This window comes from Sciurus vulgaris (genome assembly GCF_902686455.1).
Source record: "Sciurus vulgaris genome assembly, contig: HiC_scaffold_442_arrow_ctg1, whole genome shotgun sequence".
NCBI classification, from domain to species: Eukaryota; Metazoa; Chordata; class Mammalia; order Rodentia; family Sciuridae; genus Sciurus; species Sciurus vulgaris.
Genome location: NW_027632595.1, coordinates 4,384,696 through 4,404,393, shown reverse-complemented (window position 1 = coordinate 4,404,393; position 19,698 = coordinate 4,384,696). Strand labels below are relative to the sequence as shown.

The 19,698-nt window shown below is 36.8% G+C and overlaps 1 pseudogene across 1 annotated transcript in view; it reads right to left on the bottom strand.

Annotated features, from left to right (window-relative positions):
• The window catches only part of LOC306652682 (chromodomain-helicase-DNA-binding protein 1-like), a 77,378-nt pseudogene that overhangs the window by 30,542 nt on the left and 27,138 nt on the right, over positions 1-19,698 (bottom strand). Inside the window, exons 10-17 of the transcript in view lie at positions 16,037-16,137; positions 14,400-14,483; positions 13,219-13,321; positions 9,727-9,841; positions 8,711-8,863; positions 5,922-6,099; positions 1,333-1,484; positions 350-513 (exon numbers count right to left, since the gene is read on the bottom strand). The product of the transcript in view is annotated as a chromodomain-helicase-DNA-binding protein 1-like (transcript). The remainder of the gene's footprint in view (positions 1-349; positions 514-1,332; positions 1,485-5,921; positions 6,100-8,710; positions 8,864-9,726; positions 9,842-13,218; positions 13,322-14,399; positions 14,484-16,036; positions 16,138-19,698) is intronic.

Here is a 19,698-nt window from a genome sequence, read left to right as displayed (position 1 = left end):
TAGACTAAATGTTAAAGGTGAATCATTTAAAAAAGTGTTATGTGGAGCTGGGTATGGTGGTGCAAACTTGCGATCCTAGCTACTCAGGAGGCTAAGGCAGGAAGATCACAAGTTGGAGGCCAGGTAAACAACTTAGTGAGACCCTGTTCTAAATAAAAAATGAAAAGGACTGGGGACATAGATCAGTGGTAGGGTGCCCCTGGGTTCAAACACTAGTCCAAAAAAAAAAAAAAGTATTCTGTTACCAACAGGAACTAGCAGATTGATAGTTTTTGAATTTTTAAGTGATTCTAGTGGGGAAGACCAAAATATCTATGTCACTGGAAATGACAGTTCTCTCTAGACATACTTTTTCTTATGTTCAGCTTCTTCCTTTTCCCTATTCTTTTCCTCTATTAGTCTCTTTCTCTTGGCTGCTGCTTCTTGTCTTTTTTTCTGTCTTTCCTCCATTTCTTCTGGGCTCAGAATACTCTTCCTTTTGTTAGACTCCTCCAAGAGGCCTGGGATAAGAACCTTTAGGAAGGACAAGATCCAAATCCAGGAACATCAGGAACTTCCTGTTCCTCTATGAGTTTCATTCATCCCCAAAGCAGACTCTCTACAGAGACAACATACTTAGGCTTTCACAAAAACTGCATCCCTGTGTGGTGGACACTGGCAGCAAGACACTTCAATTTACTGTTCATATTACGAATTTCATTGGCATGGTGGTCACTGTGTTCTAAGTTCAGCCAAAGTACTGGCATGGATAGTACAGTCATTTTGATTCATTTCATGAGCAATAAGGTAATTCAAAATAGATATTTTTTTCCTCGATTGAAAGCATACACTGTAGGATACCATTTAAAGTTTAAACAATTTTAACATAAAACTTTCTATAAATGTATAATTTATTTTAATACAGAGTATTTTAGCATGATTATCTTAATGATAGATAACATTTAGAAAGTACATTTTAAGCACCAAACACTGTGAACATTACATATATCATTTTCAATTATCATCATCCCTTAATGAAACAGAATCAGGATTATCAAAAACAGGATATGGTATTTTGATTTAATATGGTGATCCCTTTAGGGGTGGCTTAGAAGAGGGACAGGGCTGCTTTTACCTACTCTAAATTGTATAATATACTCACCTTATTAATGTTTTTATGCTAGATTTTTACATAACTTTTATACTAGTGTTCAGTTAATTTGTTACATTTCAAGAGACACTTATTTCTTAAATCATTCTAAGAGAAAAAAATGATACTGGATCATGTTTGGTTCTTTTATAGAAAGAAAATTTGAAAGAATTTATGATCTCACCCAAATTAACAGCACTTACACTGCTTTTATTTTGGAGTAACCAGCCCTCTTGACTTTTTTTTTTTTTTTCAAAAGAATTTTCCAAAGATTCACCAGTAGTTCAAAGGATTTTCTGTCTTCCTTACTGGGCTCTTTAGAATAATCTTTACCATCAAATAAATACATATAGTTCTCTAAGAATATAAAACACAAAGTGAGAAATATTAAGACATTGAAAAATAGGTTAATGCTATTCAAAGCAATGACTAGGTGAATAAGAGAATAGCCCATACTCTAAATGGGTGAAGACCAGCTTGTGGTGAAGGCATTTCATTTCCTGATGCACCAATACTGATGAGTTTGAGTTTTATACATGTTCACTTTTCAAAGGACAGAGTATTGGCTTAAACCCTTTTGGTACACCCTACATGATGTGGGAATCTTTGCTGAATCCCTCTATACTGCTGAGTCTCAAATCATTCATTCATTCCACAAATATTCCCAGTGCAAATCTCACTGACTTTTAAGGTCCCCCAATAAAATCTCTACATTTTTAGTCCAAACACACTTTTAATACTCAACTCTTTTTCCCTTTTTCTATAATAGTAAAGGAACAAGGGGCAAATCTATGGTAATATATTTAAAAATCACAAAAATTGATTCCTTACATTTATAATATTCTCTGTAGATCTCAAAAAGAATCTTCATGTTTCTTACCTCAATCCTGGTATAACTAACCCAACATATGAAAGAGGAAACTGAGATTCACACAAGGATTACAGGGTTCCTTAATTCTCTCTGCTACAAAATGAACAAGGTAGGTTTGTCTGATTCTAAGATCAGTATGTTCTTTTCAGTAGATTAGTGTGTATAGAAAAGTAGAGAGAAAACAGTCTTGCAATTAATTATGGTGAAACAACAAGGACAATAGTATGATTTTTTCCTTAATTTTTGCAGTACTTGGGATCAAACCCAGGGACTCACACTTGCTAGGTAAGAGCTCCACCACTGAGTGACACCGCCAGCTGATATAGTACTCTTAAGTAGCACTTTGTGCTTTCAGAGCAATTTCACATCTATTACCACATTTGATTTTTGCAGCTGTGTAAAAGATTAAAGAAGACATTAATAGCACTATTTTACAGATGAAGACACAAAGTCCCAATGAGGTTGGATGATCTGCCAAAATAATGAATCAAGTGATAAACAACCAAGACCAGTAACCAAAGATAGGTAAGATAATGATTCAAAAGTGAAGTGTATTTAATAGTACATGTTACCAAATAATGTACTTTCACAGCATTATGAAATAAACTCTAAGTATGTTTTCCCTGGAGAGTATGAAAGCAAAATATTTTCATTCTCAAGAGATCAATTGCTTCACACTTGTACCAAATCTAATCAGTTGTAATTCTAATTGGCATTTGCTACTTAAATCAACAGGGGGCTTTTAGTGAGGCACTCTATCAACAAGTGGAAAAAATAAAGAGCTGATATGTGTCAAATATGATCAACATATATAGCATCAAACTGCATGAAATTCTCAATTTACCATGTAAATGTTCTTTTTAAAAAAATTTAGCATTAAGGATAAAGCAACCTTACATTTTACTTAAATTTTATTGGGCTGCTCTAATTACTATGCTTTAATGTTTATTTACATTATTTTTAATGATGCTCCATGTCTTCAGTCTCTTTCTATTAGGCAGCTGGAGCCCACTGGTCTAGACCCTCATCTGTATCCTGCCAGAGGAACCATTTATCACAAAGAGAACCAAGACATGGTCATTGAAGACAGCATTCCAGATTTTAATCAAACTGGATAATTTTTTGGCAATTAGATTGTCTGGAAAAATACCTCTTTTTAGGCAGGTGAAGATATGCAATCATCTTTTAAAAACACTGCAATTTTATTTTGTTCTAGCAAATAAAATTAAATTAATATAGATGATTACAGAAAAGGGTGTAAACTTGATACTAAGGTCATCAAATATCACTTAAAAATATGACCACACACATTTATTTTTTTCTCTCACCTGAAACAGTTAAATGACAATAAATGGATTACTAAAACACAATATGAGTAATGGTGTGTTAAAATGTTCACAAACTCTTTGGAAAATAAAAACAGTTTAAGAAGAGCTGTGGAACCGAAACACAGGTATCCAGCTGGGACTAGCTAGAGAAATAGAAACCCTCTCAATACTCCAAAAGCCTAGGACTCATGGTCCTTACAGGGTACCACAATGTGGGGGAACTGAAGGGATCCACACATCAAATAATGAGAGCACCATGAGCTTTTGGATCTCTGTCTTTACAATTTAAACAACTTTGCCATAATGGTTTATCTTCCAAGGATGATAAAAGAGGACTCTTCTAAGGATAAAATGAGTTGTCTAGTGATGTCTTCAAATATGGGTGTCTGGAAAGACTCCCCCAGTGCAAAACATGACTTGCCAACCAGTGCTGTTGGCATGAGGCCCAAAGGCTGTCCACCTGCTCACAACAGTGCTATCTGTCAGCTTTGAGGCATTTCACCAGCACCCTGATCAGACAGTCACAGGACATCAGATGTTTCAGGAAAACTGCTAATAAGAACAAGGGATTCTTTCTGAAAAAAGAAGAGGAAGAAGAAGAAGCAAATAGAGGAAGGAGGAGAAGCACATGGAGCAAAAGAGACAATACAGTGGGCAGGGCAACATTTTTGAAAAGACATAATAAATATTCTCCCTGGGATATATTTTAAAAAGCTATAATAAATGTCCTCAGTGAGGATTTAACATCCTTGAAATGAGAACAGGATACAAACAATAAGCAGAGAACAAGAAAGAGTTCTTGAATACAAATATGATACTATTGTAAGAATTTTTAAAGACAAAGCACAAGAAAATGTAAATAAACAGTGTTCTCTAAAATAATGCCAGTCACCTGAATTTTGAGTTCTTCATATATCCTATAAAAATCACACCAATTAACAAGGATAATGAACCCACCCCTTATCTAAGCCTTCAACAAAATTAGGAATCAGAAACTACTCTAAACTTCCATTTGCAGGTAAAAAGAGACATGAACATCCCAAACAAAATGAGCCATCTCTGAAGTGCTCACTCATCTCGGTAGACATACAGAGATTGCATAGGAGAAAGGACAGTGGGGTTCTAGTAGTGCCAGACAGAGAAAATTTATTCTCCAAAATGAGGATCACACTCCAAATGGGAAAACAATGAGGATGGTTCTGCATCCTTGTAGATCACAGCATTGGCTACTAAGGAATCAAAAGGGAAGGGCCAGAAAGTAGATGCAGTCAAAAATTTGAGGAAGAACTGCTTTTAGGTGAGAAAGAGGTAGTTTAGAAAGGGAGGCATCCTTTGACAATTTTATGGCAAAGAGAAAGAAAGGAGCAAGTAGTAAAAATTGAGAATGACAAAACCAAAAGCCTTTCTCAGCCCACTCCCTACCAGTAAAGGAAGCACCACCTACTGAAACCATGGTGCTTCTCTGTATTGGTTGGAGAAGGAACTCGTTTTTGGGGGGTTGGGTTCTGGGATTGAAATCAGGGGCACTCAGCCTCTGAGTCAAATCTCTAGCCCTATTTTGTATTTTACTTAGAGAAAGGGTCTCACTGAGTAGTTTAGTGCCTTGCTTTTGCTGAGTCTGGCTTTGAATTTAGATCTTTCTGCCTCTGTCTTCTGAGCCACTGGGATTACAGGCATGTATCACCATGCTCAGCTAGAAGAAACTCTTGAATTAAGAAGCTCAGTAAGAACCCTCTCACTCCAGACCATATTGACTCCCTATTGCTGCTGATACAGGAAAACAGTCATTTTAAAAATTAAAATCATGCAATATTAGGAAGCATGATACAATGCTGCTATGTGAAAAGAAGAAACAAATACCAAAAGTCCCTTCAAATCCAAATTTCAAAAATTTCAGAATAGAAAAGGATAAAAAGATAAATATTGGGGTTAGGGCTCTAGCTTAGTAGCCAAGCATTTGCCTAGCATGTGTGAGGCATTGGTTTTGATCCTCAGCACTGCATTAAAAACATAAATAAACAAAACTAAAACATACTGTCCATCTACAACTACAAAAAATACTTTAAAAAAAAGATAAATATTTTAACCAAATTTGGAGAGAAAAGAAAAAGGAAGACAAAATGCTCTACACCTCATGGGTCTTATGAAGGTTAAATGGAAAGAAGATATAAAGACATTACATAGTTGGTGGCTCTGTTGATGAACCCCCAATAAATGCCCATAAATATTAGCTACAATTTAAAAAAAAACTACTATCAAGAAAAGGAATCACTGTGCAAAGTGTCATCATAAAGATGACATGTTTCTCCAATACACACCAGATAAGATGTCTGCATCGAGAGAGAAAAGCTACAAATTTAACCCTTGATGACAGGACCATAAGCATACATATCATGACTTGGATTCAAAGTTTATCCACAAGAGAACAGACAGATATATTTTCAATTTCTTGGATAAGAAGCCTAAAGAATGTGCTCAAGATGACAATAGGGCTGGGTAGGAAAAAGAGGTCCCAGGGAGTAGGATGCAGGACTTCCTATGGTAATGCATATCACTCATGCACTAGCTTGAGGTGACTGTGCCATTTGCTCACCCTAACCCCCAACTCACTTCCTTCCCCCTGCTCTCTTCTCTCTCCTCCAGCTGCAGGCAAGGCACCAGAGACCCACTGGCCATTTTTTGTCTCTCCCAGAATGGACTCCAGGTCTATCTCACCCATGGTGCTCCCTTCAGAACACAGCAGTTTATCGAAGCCAAATTTGAGCATTTCACTCAAATTGAATGGAGAAAAAAAATCCAATTACTTCTCATAAAAACAAAGATCAGGATGTGGTAATCTATTGAGTGTCTAACTGACCCCAAGAACATTCCTTCCTTTGTGAACTTTCTTCTGTCCCATGGACGATGACTTCAACCAATCTATTATGGGGTTAGATGAGCAATAAGCAGAAAGTTGATAAATGACAACCAGAGCTATTGATTTTGATAATTATCTATAACTGCAATAAAAAAAAATTTAGCCTCTAATTTCTTTTATTTTAGGGTGACAGTAAGAATAAAATGATTTACTGCATCTTCTATAGCACCTCTCACCAGCATTTTTTTACAGGTACTTCCAGCAGTCCTGAGAAAAATCAGAGACCCTGTTAGCTACCTTTCTACCTCTCCCACTGTCAAACTTCTTAGAAAGAGAAGGTGTCACTCAGTACCTTGCCTCACAATAAGCTGACATCTTTCCTTTGCCAAGTTGCTTTTCTACCACAGTACTTTATGGAACCCACTTGGAAAAACCATAACAATCCTGATGACCAAGGATCTTTCTGAATTTAAATCTCCTTGGATAGTCCTGTGCACTCCGTATCCTGCCTTTTCCTCTCATTCCTCTCTAGAGGATGCTTCACCTATTTCCTAAGGCTACAAGAACCACCCAGAAAGCTTAGATAATACTATCTGGCTTTCACTTGCTACTTCCAACTTTACACCTCTCTAAGCACTATCTCTTAAGAATTCTGAAACAATTGTGATCCACATGATGGGCCCTCATTTGTATTTTGCCCTTTTAGTTTATTTAGTTATCTCTATACTGTCTATCTAGTAACTTGGAAACTTAAAGGTATTCTGTAGCTTGAAAACACCTGAGATCAAAACTACGCAAGAACATACTTGGATATATTTATATTTAGCCTTGGTAGGTATGTGTGTGTGTGTGTGTGTGTGTGTATATATATATATATATATATATATATATATATATGCACATACACAGACATATACATAAATATGTATATAGATTACTTACATTAATATATATACCTGTATATAAACATAAAATATATAAATAAATATATATTTATATATAAATATAAATATATAATAAAATATAAATATATAAATGAATATTATATATATGTAAATATATATATATATAAATAAAAAAAATATATATATATACATAAATCAAGGCAAACACCTTTGGCATTTAGTAACCAAAGCAGAAGAAAGCCAAGTATTTATGATGAAGCTCAGTTCATACTGGGGTCCTCCCTTCCACTCCCTTGGACTTAAGTCTTCTGGCTTTCCTTGCTATTGAGTACTCACAATGTGTTCTTAAGGAACTACTTTTTTTAAAAAATGAAAAACAGTATATTATAGTAATTAAGAGCATGTAATTGGAAGTTACAGGGTGCTTGGATTAGAGTCATGAATCTGAATGATGTTTGAAAATTTTCTTAAAATGGGGATAAAGACAGTATCTACATCATTCTTCTGTTACTCTTCATTATGAAACAACTGGAAAAAGTACACCTCAGACAATGCTTAGTACACAGTAAGCATTCAATAAATGTTCACTACATCTATATCTGTCCCTCTCTTTCTGTTGTGTACTCCTTGCAGGATAAGGAACCTGCTTTCCTTTGTCAGGACTTCACAACTCTACACTGCTTAGATTTATCAAACCAGAACCATGGCTTTTACTATTAGATTCTTTAATAATTTAAAAATAACCTGCTTTCTTTTGAGACAAGGCAGTGTGTTATTATCCTTGTCCTTGGCAACCATAAATAACTCACTGACTAGATGGGGAGGAAAACAATCATACAGAACCAGAATGAGATCTTTTGCCCCTGGCCTGGGCAGGTAGTCCCAAAATAGTCCTCTCCAACAGCCAGTAGTCTATATTGGGTTCTAATTTTAACTCAAAAGCTGCTGCTATAGAATAACTTTAAGTCTTTTTCTAAAAGGGAGCTTTCTCTAGAATCTTCCAAGTCAGCATTTGACTCCTATCTAATTTTTGTTTCCTCAAGAAAATTAACCCTATATCTTTCATCTATATATCCTATAGTATAATTTTGAATTCCCAGTCTTATTCACCCTCCTCTGGGTATGGAATCAGTACTGTAAGCCATTGCACAAAGGGTCTGGGATTAGGGAGGAAGTATGGAATTAATCATTACTGATTAAGTCAAGTTCTTTAAAAACTAACAAACAAACAAACAAACAAAAAACCCAAACAAATTGTCTCTGAGAAAACTAGTGGCATACTTATTTTTAGAAACCCCAAAGAGATTATATCCCTGATGTTAGGTTACCTGCTTAAAGTCATATATCCAGTAAGTGATAAGGTATAAATCTGATTCCAAGTTTGATGGTTTAAAGTCCATTCTCATTATTCTATTTTCTCTGCCTTTTAAGTGCCACACTCATTTAGCTTCTATGGCACCTTGCATGTAGTATGTACTGAGTGTGTATAAATTAGGCTAATGAACTAATGTGTAACTGGGGACAAAGGGTGGTTAATGATGGTACTTTTTATTTGCATTCACATCCACAGAGAGTACTGATTATAAATTATTTGACTTTAAAGAAAAGAACATATTTTACCCGGAGGTCAGCATCAGTGAAAAGTTCCTGGCCTCAAGAGTAAAATGGCCTCCTTCTATGATTATGTTGGAGAGCTGCAGTTTGGAGGCTGCTCTCCTATAAACTACTTCTTCCACAGTGTCTCAGGCAATCAGTCAAATAACTTTTACAGCCCTGTACATAAGTCAAATGAGACCGTAGACCATATTCAGGAAACAATTCAAAGGACATTGCTCATTTGGACCTGAGCATTTCTTAGAGAGATCTGGCCTCAACTACTCTCTGAACCTATTACAGAAGAGTCAGGGAAAGGATGATGAAGTGACCACAGTTGGAACTTCATCTATAGCCAAGGACAACCCCTGGCAGGCATGTTATTCTGAGGCAAAAGGGTAGTTCTACAACCCATGAACACATTTTTTTTTCCTTTCATGGTACTGGGAAACAAATCCAGGGGAGCTTTACCAATGAGCTATATCCCTAGCCTTATATAAAAAAAAAGTTTTATTTTTATTTATTTATTTAATTTTTTTTTTGTAGATGTTGATGGACCTTTATTTTATTCATTTATTTATATGTGGTGCTAAGAATTCAACCCAGTGCCTCACACATGCTAGACAAATGCTCTGCCACTGAGCCACAACTCAAAATATTTTGAGACAGGGTTTTGGTAAGTTGCCAAAGCTGACCTTGAAATGGCAGTTCTCCTGCCTCAGACACCCAACTTGCTATGATTACAGGTATGTGCCACCATACCAGCTTTCACTCCATTTTTAAACTGTTAGGTTCTAACTAAAGCCTAAAAGTTTCTTCTAATCATTTTGCAATTTAACTGTTATTTATAACAAAGTGAGACTGAATTGATTATGTGATCCACTGAACACAACTCTGCAAGTCAGTGCCAAAATGGGGTTAAAACCCAGAGGTTCTCAACTCCCAGTATGACACTGTTGTCAGAACTACATTCTTCACCTTGCTTCCCAATCCAGAACTACAAGCCAAAAGAACAGGAAAATGAAGATGTCTAACTCACTCACTTGATGTGGCCAATTTGGTGAACTCTGGCAGCTGCTTGTAAGTAATTTTGAGGATTAAAATCACTGTCAACAAAAATAACAGTATCTGCTGCTGTTAAGTTCATGCAAATTCCACCGGAAAAACATGCAAAAAAGAAGCATGATCAGCAACACACAAATAAGGAACTGGAAAACAGACACAAGGCTAGACTGGGTCATACTGAACACCTGAAAGGAGGAGTGGTTTCCTCCTTCAGCCTGACATCTTTGCCCCCAACTCCAGAGCCCTGGAGTGGTCAAAGGTGCCACCTCATGTTATGTTGCCTGACCCAGAAAAATTTAATTATCAAATATAACAGAATGAGAGGTAAGGGGCAGAAAAGAATGCCTAATTTAATGCTGTGAAGCCATGTTTGAAATGTTTGATTGGATTTTGCTTAGAAAAATCTGTGAATAAGGACACATAGTCTTTCAGAAAACAGCTCCAAAAATGAGAGGTCTGGGAGCTGCCGTTATAGCTCAGTGACAGAGTGCTCACCTAGCATGTGTGAGGCAATGAGATCAATCCTCAGCACCACATAAAAATAAACAAAATATAGATATTGTCTGTTATGGTTTAGATGTGGTGTCCCCCAAAAGCTCACATGTGAGACAATGCAAGTTTTGGAGGAGAAATGATTGGATTATAGCTTTGGCCTAAAAAGTGAATAAATCCCTAATGGGATTAACCAAATGATTATTAGAGGCAGGTGTCATGTGGATGAAGGAACTGGTTCATTGGGGCATAGATATGGGATATATAGTCTATATATGGAGAGTGGAGTCTCCCTCTGCTTCCTGATCATGATGTGAGTTGCTTCCCTCTGCCACACACTCTCATCATGATATTCAGCCTCACCTTGAGTCCCAAGGAATGAAACCAGTCTTCTATGGACTAAGACCTCTGAAACCCTGAGCCCTCAAACTTTTCTCCTCTAAATTTGTTTGGGTCAGGTCTTTTGTCACATTGGCAAAAAAGCTGAATAAAACAGTGTCCATCTACTACTAAAATATGTAAGCAAAAAAAGGAGAGGTCTGCAATACACATTAAGAAAAGTACTTAAACACACTTGCAAGCAACAAGATAGGAAGATGCTGACACTAGTTAATGAGAAGAGGGAATGATACATGCCTCTGACTAGAGAACACTTCAATGCATCTTCCTGAATTGGTTTCCACATTAATCAAAGACAATGTCATAAAATGAATTTAAGACAAGAACACTAAATGCAACAACTTTCTGGTCTTTTTTCAGTGGTGCAGAAAAGGGGTCAAGGAAGTACCTTGGGTTACAGGAATTTAGACTACTATGAAGGCAAATTACAGCATTCTCTTTGATTAATGTGAAAACTAGTATAGAAGAGATTCATTCTTCCAAGGGTTGTTACAGCTCATTGCTGAAACAAGTCTAAAAGGACTTGTTCCAAGAGTTGAATGAAGGGTTCCTTTTCATAAGGACTACTGACTCCCAGCTGAATCTCAAGACAAGTCAGGAAGAAACATTCTCAAAGCCTTCATATAAAATTAAAGTTGCGTTAAAGAAATAATAATGACTGATTTCTCAGATGCTAAATTACATCCAATAATGACAGTTATACTTCTACTTTACTATTCACCAACCATTGTTCAAAAAGGTTTACATAAATTAACTCTTTTAACCCTCAGAACCCTGCATCCTTGCTGGTATAATTCTCATTTTGCAGATGCTGAAATGGAAACACAGCTAGATTAAGGGACTTATTTGAAGTTGCACCACTAGAAGATGAAAGAGTCAGGACTCCATCCCATATTCCAGAATCTGTTGTAATTACTCCTGGGTTTGAGACAGGGTTCTGCTGTGTTGCCCTCACTGGCCTTGAACTCCTGGTCTCACACCATCCTTCTGCCTCAGCCTCCTGAGTAACTGGGACTGTAGTCATGTACTACTGCCTCTGGCTCCAGAAACATTTTATCCACTTTATCTTACTACTATCTAGGCAATCATTTCATTTAAAAATGTGTTCCATAAAAATTATCGTCCTCTTTGGTTGAAGTTGGCTAGTGCAGCCCTTCTTTACTAGGGAATATTTTAAGCTGTATCTAGTTGTTTGGGACATAGTCATAAGCTATCACTGCCACCTGCTGGCAATATGTGGTAATAACCTCAACTCTTGAAATTTGGAAGGAAACCCATTAAATGAAAATGCTGCAGAACTATAGCAAAAACATGATAGCAAATATGACAATCAGTGTTTGGAAAGGTTAACATCCAGGACTGCTTCAGATCCTAGATAATCTACTAAGGTCTCCAGGGAGATGAATGTAAAAGAAGAGGTTTCTTTCTTGCTAATTTAGGTGATTCAAACATCTGCCCTCTAATAATAAATAATAAAATCTTGAATAATAAAATCTTTAAAACACAAATGGAATTTCTCTGCCAACCTGACAATGCATTTGACCACATCCTTCAAGTTTTCCCTAAGACTAACCATGAGACAATTGAATGAATGTCTCTGATGCAGGGTGTGGCACATGACCTTGGAAGAGACTGAGGCCAAAGTAGTCTGATTATATCTTATTATTGAGTTTATTAAACAGATAAGATATGCTGGAGAAATAGTCTCCTTATACTCAAGGATTATATCTAACACTTTTTTTATATACCCATATCATGAAAAGCACTTAATAAATGCTTTCTAAATAAGTCTGAACTTTCTTTTCATAAAGGTATTAATCTCTCCGTTATCAAGGACACATGTCCTTTTTGTATTTCTATATGTATTCCATACAAATTAAGATCTATAAAAAATAGAATAATGAAACTCAGATTATGAATTCAAAATTAATTTAAGGTCTTTTTTATTCAGTATGTAAGGATAATTCCATCTCCCAAAACTGATTTCAAATTATTTAATAGTATATGAGAGCATTCCATAACTGACAAAACACCACAGATGTCATATGATATTTATGGTTTAAGTCATATGGACAATTCCATAATAATTACAAATAGCTGGCAGTTTCACTATTATCACATTTTAAATAACAAAATGTTTGTTAAACTTTACAACACTATTCCAGGGGTACTTGTGGAGGAGGGGCAACTATAGAAGAGATTATCTTATTTTCCAAATTCACGGCTGGGAAGGAGAGCTGCCTCCACTGAACATAAATAAAACTTCCTCAAAATTACAAAAAAAAAAAAAAAAAAAATCCAGGTCATTTCCAGGTCAGAGATCAAAGCAGATCAGAATTACTTTCCAATAAGCTCAGGTTCCAGCCTCACTTCTTTGTTAAATCACAGCTTAGATAGATTGGACAGAAAAGAGCTCCAATGTAGAAGTCCAGTACTATGCTATGTCAACTGCCTTGATTTATTATACTCCTTTGTAATAACCTCACCTTTCAGAAAATTATGAAAAAATGTACCAATGGATGTAAGAGTACTACACCACTCCTTCTTGGTCTGCTTTCATCAATAACTATGTGGCTTACCTGCCCTGGTATTCAGGAGATAAATAAAACTGGTATGCTGTCCAAAGTTCTTTATAGCCAGGTGTCTCTCTTCTCTCATGTAACCATCCACATGCTCAAAGCTCTAGCCTTTACATAGAGAAGAACAACAACAAATGAACAGATCTTAACTCTTTTCAAGGACTCTTCAGAAAATAAAAAAGTCAAGTCATTCCTAAACCAAATGCCTATATTGTCCTTTCCATATCCAGGCATGGCCCTACTTTAAATAAATCCTATGGGAAAAATCTAAATTTAAGGGACAATACATCACTTTACATAAAAATTCACCATAACACTTTATCCTGGATTTTTAAAACACATGCAGCCAAAGTTTTGGCACTTAAAACAGAGTTAACATTCAGTTTTGACTATTCCTAGACAACCCTAAATATCCACCCTCTATGTCAGTTTCCATTTGCTGAGACACAATCCTTACTTAGGCAAGCAGTAAGACAACACTTAGGAACCTGATTTCCCAGCATCTGCTTTTCAATGAAGCTTTCGGGCTCTCCACTTACCACCATGCATCAGGTCAGGAAGGGGAATTATAAACTCATCATGTTTTGGCAGTGGAGATTCCTCAATGTGTCAATTGCATTTCTGCATGTATCCATACTACTGCAGTACTTAGAGGGCATCAAGTGGATCTGAGAGACCACTCTGGACTAAATTTTAAAACTCTTAGTTCTGCAGCTGATAATCTACCAAAGGCTCAATAATCATCCACTGTTTAAACTTTTTCCCATTATCCCACATCAAATTTGTTACATATGAAACAGAGTTCTCAGGTAATTGCCTACATTCCCTATTTTCCATAGAAATAATTGGTCCTACCTTCCCCTGCTTGATTTGTGGGATCTCTATACTATTGATAATATTCATTTTCTTACTTATCCTTAATAAGTACACAAGTTTTGAGCTAAATGTTGTAAGACACTGAAAGTTTCTGTCACTGAAACTTGACTTATCATACATTTTTGAAGATACTCAACATTTTTACATGTGCTTCACATAGTGCTGTCCCCTCTCCTCATCTTCTTTTGGTTCTGAATAATGTTTATGAACTTTTTTCCTATGTAACATTCCCACACCCCTTATTAGTCTTCATGGACATATTTGATTAATAAATCTAAACAAAGGCTTCAGTAATATGGTGCCACAGGGGAGTCACCTCTGTAATCCATATAGTCTTGGAGAATATCCAACATCTGGGTCATTTGGGAGAAAAGTAAACCCAATGGCCCCTGGCAAGGAAAATAAAAGGAGAAACTCTAGTAGTATTTAGGATGACTTACCATCACACAAAATATATCAAAGAATACAATTTTGTAAGTAAGTCAATTAAAGTAGAAATATAAATATCACATAACTTTCTCAGAAACTCTACATATTTAACACAAGAATACAAAATGCCTCCACATGTAGCTGCATCCTTCAGAGCAGTTTTAAAACCACAGCAGAGATATAATCAGGGCATGTGTCAATTCGCCAGGAACTATGAAAGCCCTAGAGCAACCAAGGAGCCTATTTCTGGAATGTCACTTCACTCAATAAAAAAATATAAACTTTCACTTTAATAGTGAAATAAATAAACATGTGAAGAGTAAAGGGCAAGAGTTGTTTATATGTGTATCCCTTCCCCAAGATCCTAAAGAGCTGTGGTCAGCTACCTACTGCTCTTCCCCACTTGGGGGTGTAAGTCATTATCATCTTGAAAAGTCTGAGGAGCATCACTTTAGAGAAGCAATCCCCTATGATACATGAGGAAACTTACATATAGATAGTGAAGAGAGGAAATCATTCAAAATAATGCATTAAGAACAAAATCAAGCTGAGAGCTCTTTGTTATCAAATATTGTTTTAAAACTTGCCTAAACAAAGAAGTACAGTGTTGACAAAACAATATTCTTTTTAAGAAAATGAACGTAATTTAATCTTACCACAAAGATAAGATCAAGAGTTAGGGAGAACACCTGACAGATTCTAGCCCAAAGCTTGGGGAAAGCATTGAGCTTGAAGGTGAGTACCTCAATTCTTATCTCATCTATGACATTTGCTAACTATATGATTTTGGACAAGAACTTTCTTGGTCTGTGACATAAAAAAACTTGGATGGAAGGTATTTATGAGCTCTTCTACATCTCTAACACACCCATAGTAGATATGTCAAAGAAAATTAAGCACAGTAATACATGCAATTATTTAACTTGCAAAAGATTGGAAAATTTCACCAAATCTGAAGTTTTAGGTTAGTTCAGGCCACACTTGGGGCAGTCATCCTAAAGGGACAATTTTGAAATTCTGGTCTTCTGATGCCCAGCTCACATTTCTGGGAAAGATTATTCCAAGTACCCCTTGAGTTTAAATCAAACCCCACAGATTAACAAGAATGAATGCTTGCTGTGCCTTTATTATGTGTCAATTCAACACAAGGTACCAGCAGGCAATTATAAAAGAAATGCTCAATGCTGACTCTGTCCTTGTGGCTCTAAGCAATATAACTGGACTGATGAGGTGAACATACACTGATAAATCAGGCAGTAGATTAAGGTAGGGCTTACCAAGGACTGGAGTGGGATCCTAAATGCTATAGGAATTCAGGAAAGAAAGGATAATGGTGGGGAAGAGTGGGGAGGGACGAGATGTAATGGAGTGGGTGTATAATTTCAGAAAAAGTAGACCCTGAGTTAGAGTCTTGTAAAAGAGAAAAACTTGAATCAATCTCACAAAATAGGTAAGTTCCTCATTAATTAGGTTTTAACCAGTCACTAGCTCAGAGCAGTACATATGCCTGTACCTGGAATGCAGGAAGTCCAGCAGGTTATCCAGCAGGTGAAGTTTCCCAGTAGCCTCAATCAGATGGTCTTTAACTTCAAAAGGCTCTGGCTCTACACCTGGAATAGAAAGGGCCTATTTCCAATCATGTGCCCTGACTCAGGGCAAAGTTCTTGAATAGGAAAGTCAATTGGTAGGCAACAGCAAGAGAACCGTTGCTCCTTTTAATCAATTATGTCCCTTAGTCACATCTATTTGAGGCATTTTATAACTATTTGCTTACATCACTATCTCAGTGCAGCTTAACACCACTTGTAGAGCCTGGCACATCCAAAAAGCCTAATAAATACTTGCCTAGGAATCAAACACACTCTTTAGGAAACTGAGGCAAAGGGAGATGCCAAAGGTCAGAAAGATCCAAAAATAAAATTCTAAGGCTCTCACTCTACAAAAGGAATCAAGAAATAGGCTTAGGTGTATATAAATGATTCTTAAGGTATGCGGTGGCAGTCAGAATATTCTGGATGGAGTCATTACCTGGAGGTTTTCTCTTAGTTGGGGCACAACTGCCCCTGAGGCCAATGCCCCAGATAACTGGATGTGTTTTCTCTGGGTGCTACTGCTGCACATGCTGCTTCCGCACACCAGAGTTCTTTTCTCTGGGCACACCTGCTGTTAACACTGCTGCCACTGACATTCCTGCTGCCAAAGCTGCTGCTGCTCCCCAGAGGTTACCTGGAGGTCTTCTCTCTGGTTGCCACTGCAGCTGCAGTCACAGCTGCCACCACTGCAGCTAATCCCCCACCACTGCCAACACTGACAACTGGGCTGCTGCTGAGCACCTGCCTGCTGCCACCAACCCCCTGTCACTTATCGCTTCTACCACTGCCCAGAGGTTCACTGCCAGGGAACTCCAGGTTTGGTTGCACATGATTGCATCCATTTTGAGACACCAGTCAGAGCCTGAAGTATGAGATACTGGCAGGTTTTCTGCTACTGCCATTTGGGGAGACAAGGTACCCCTGTCTGGGGACACCCACCAGGACCTGGAGGTTCAGCGTCAGGTGCCTGTGGGTTTGGCTGTACCTGGGGTCTTCCTCCTGGGGGTGCTGGTTGCTGCCATCTAGCTATTGTCTCTCAGGATTGCTTATCCCTGCTGGTCTATTTCCAAATTGCAGTATCATTGAGATCTTGGGACTGCAACATGTTTGAACCTAAGACATCTGAGATCCAGATTGGTGGGATAGTGACTGGGTCTGTCAGGGCCTGTCTGGGTCAGGCAGTCTTGTGGGAAGTCAGAGGCAGTTCTGAGAAGTTTTTGGATGCTGGCAGAGACAGTTGTTCAATTTTCCACTGAGATTTATTTTACTTTTTCCTCTGGCATCTCTATCCACCATATTTGGAGCATGGTGTTTTTCATGCACCAGTCTGTTGAGGATGGAGATATATGCATGGTGTTTTGCAGTTCTGCCATATATTCTTATATTTTTAACTTTTTTCTCTTTATATGTATACAGTTCCGCTTTCTTGTCTGTTTCTCTGGATTCCTTTCTAAATTTTCTCCCCCTAATACTCAATCTCTGTTGGTTCCTCTTCCACTCTTCCTATGGAATTTTGCTCCTGGTTTCTCTCTTTCTCCTTCATGAACATCATGTCCTGCACAATTTCTGATTTCTCAGTGTCCAATATTTGAGATTGTAAATTCTTTTGGCAAATTTTCTGTTCATATTCTGGACTGTGATTGAACTCATCATTGCTATTTATAGCTAGAGGGCAGTAGACACCTTGGTGGAAGCTATTAGATTTGAGACTGTGTATTGTTTGCACTGGATGCTGTTGATGTTGGTCTTCCTCTTAAAGGTGGGATACTAGAAAACTTCAGGGACAATATAGTTCTCCAGGGTTGAGTCTGCAGTACCTCAGATTAATACAAGTAGATGGGGAAACATATAATCAACATGAAAAAACAAGAGAACAAAGTGTCCCAAACAAATAAAGATGCCCCAATATGAGAATCAACTGACATCACATAGAAGAAATGCCCACAAAGGAGAATGTACATAAACTGATCTATGAAGTAAAGGATGGTATAAAGAGTGAAATCAAAGTGAAATTACAGGAAGTTAAAGATCACTTCAATAAAGAGAGATTGTGGGGAGAAAAAGCAGAAATCCTTGAAATGAAGGTATGAATAAACCAAATTGTACTTGCAATGGAAAGCATCACCAATAGACTAAACCATTTGGAAGACAGAACCTCAGACAATAAAGACAATATTATTTACTATTGAAAATCAAGTTGATCATGCAGAGAAGAGGCAAAAATCCATGAACAGACCTTCCAAGAATTATAGGAAAACATGGAAAGAACAAATTTAGGAGTTATCTGTATAGAAGAAGGAACAGAGGTATAAACCAAGGGAATGCACAATCTTTTCAATGATATATTATCAGAAAATTTCCCAAACCTAAAGAATACAATGGGAAATCAAATACAGGAGGTTTATAGGACTCGAAATGTACAAAATTACAGCAGACCCACACAAAGACACATTAAAATGAGAATGACTAAAATACAGAAAAAGGGCAAATTCTAAAGGCTGTGAGAAAAAAAGCAAATTATGTATAGGAGAAAACCAATTCAGATCTCAAATGATTTCTCAACCCAGACCCACAAATCTAGGAGGTCATGGAACAAAATATGTCAAGCTTGGAAAGAAAATGGATGCCAACCAAAAATTTTAAATCCAGCAAAATTATGTTTCAGATTTGAAGATGAAATAAAAACCTTCCATGAAAAACAAAAGTTAAAATAATTCACAATTAGAAAGCCTGCACAGAACATTCTCAACAAAATATTTCATGATGATGAAGAGGAAAAAAAAAAAAGTGCAAACCAGCAAAGGGAGGAACTACACTAAAGGAATAGTCAAGGAAGAAACTACATCAAATTAAAAGCCAGAAATAAACCAAATGACTGTGAATGCAAATCACATCTCAGTAATAACTTTGAATTTTAATGGTCCAAATTCATCAAGCAAAAGATATAGACTTGCAGATTTGATTAAAAAAAAAATTCAACAACATGGTGTCTCCATGAGACTCACTTCATAGGCAAAGACATCCACTGACTGAAGGTGAAAGTATGGGAAAAAATATACAAATTGTGGAAACAAGCAAGGGTTTCCATCCTCACATCAGATAAGGTGAAATTCTAGCCAAAGTTAATCAGAAGGGACAAAAAAAGTCATTTCATCTACTGAAGGGATTTATATATCAGCAAGACATACAATTATAAATACTTATTCCCCAAACAATGGAGCATCTATGTATATCAAACAAACCCTTCACAAATTCAAGAATCAAATAGACCACAGCACAATAATACTGGGTGACTTTAACACATCTCTGTCACTACTGGACAGATCTAAATAAAATCTAAATAAAGAAACTATAGAACTCAATAATACAATAAATAACTTAGACTTAACAGATATATATACAATATTTCATCAATAAATGAGCAAATACACATTTTTTCTCAGCAGGACATGGATCCTTCTCTAAAGCAAAACCACATCTTATGACACAAAGTAGCTCTTAGTAAATACAAAAAAATGGAAATAATACCCTACAGTCTATCAGATCATAATGGACTGAAATTAGAAATCAATGATAAGGTAAA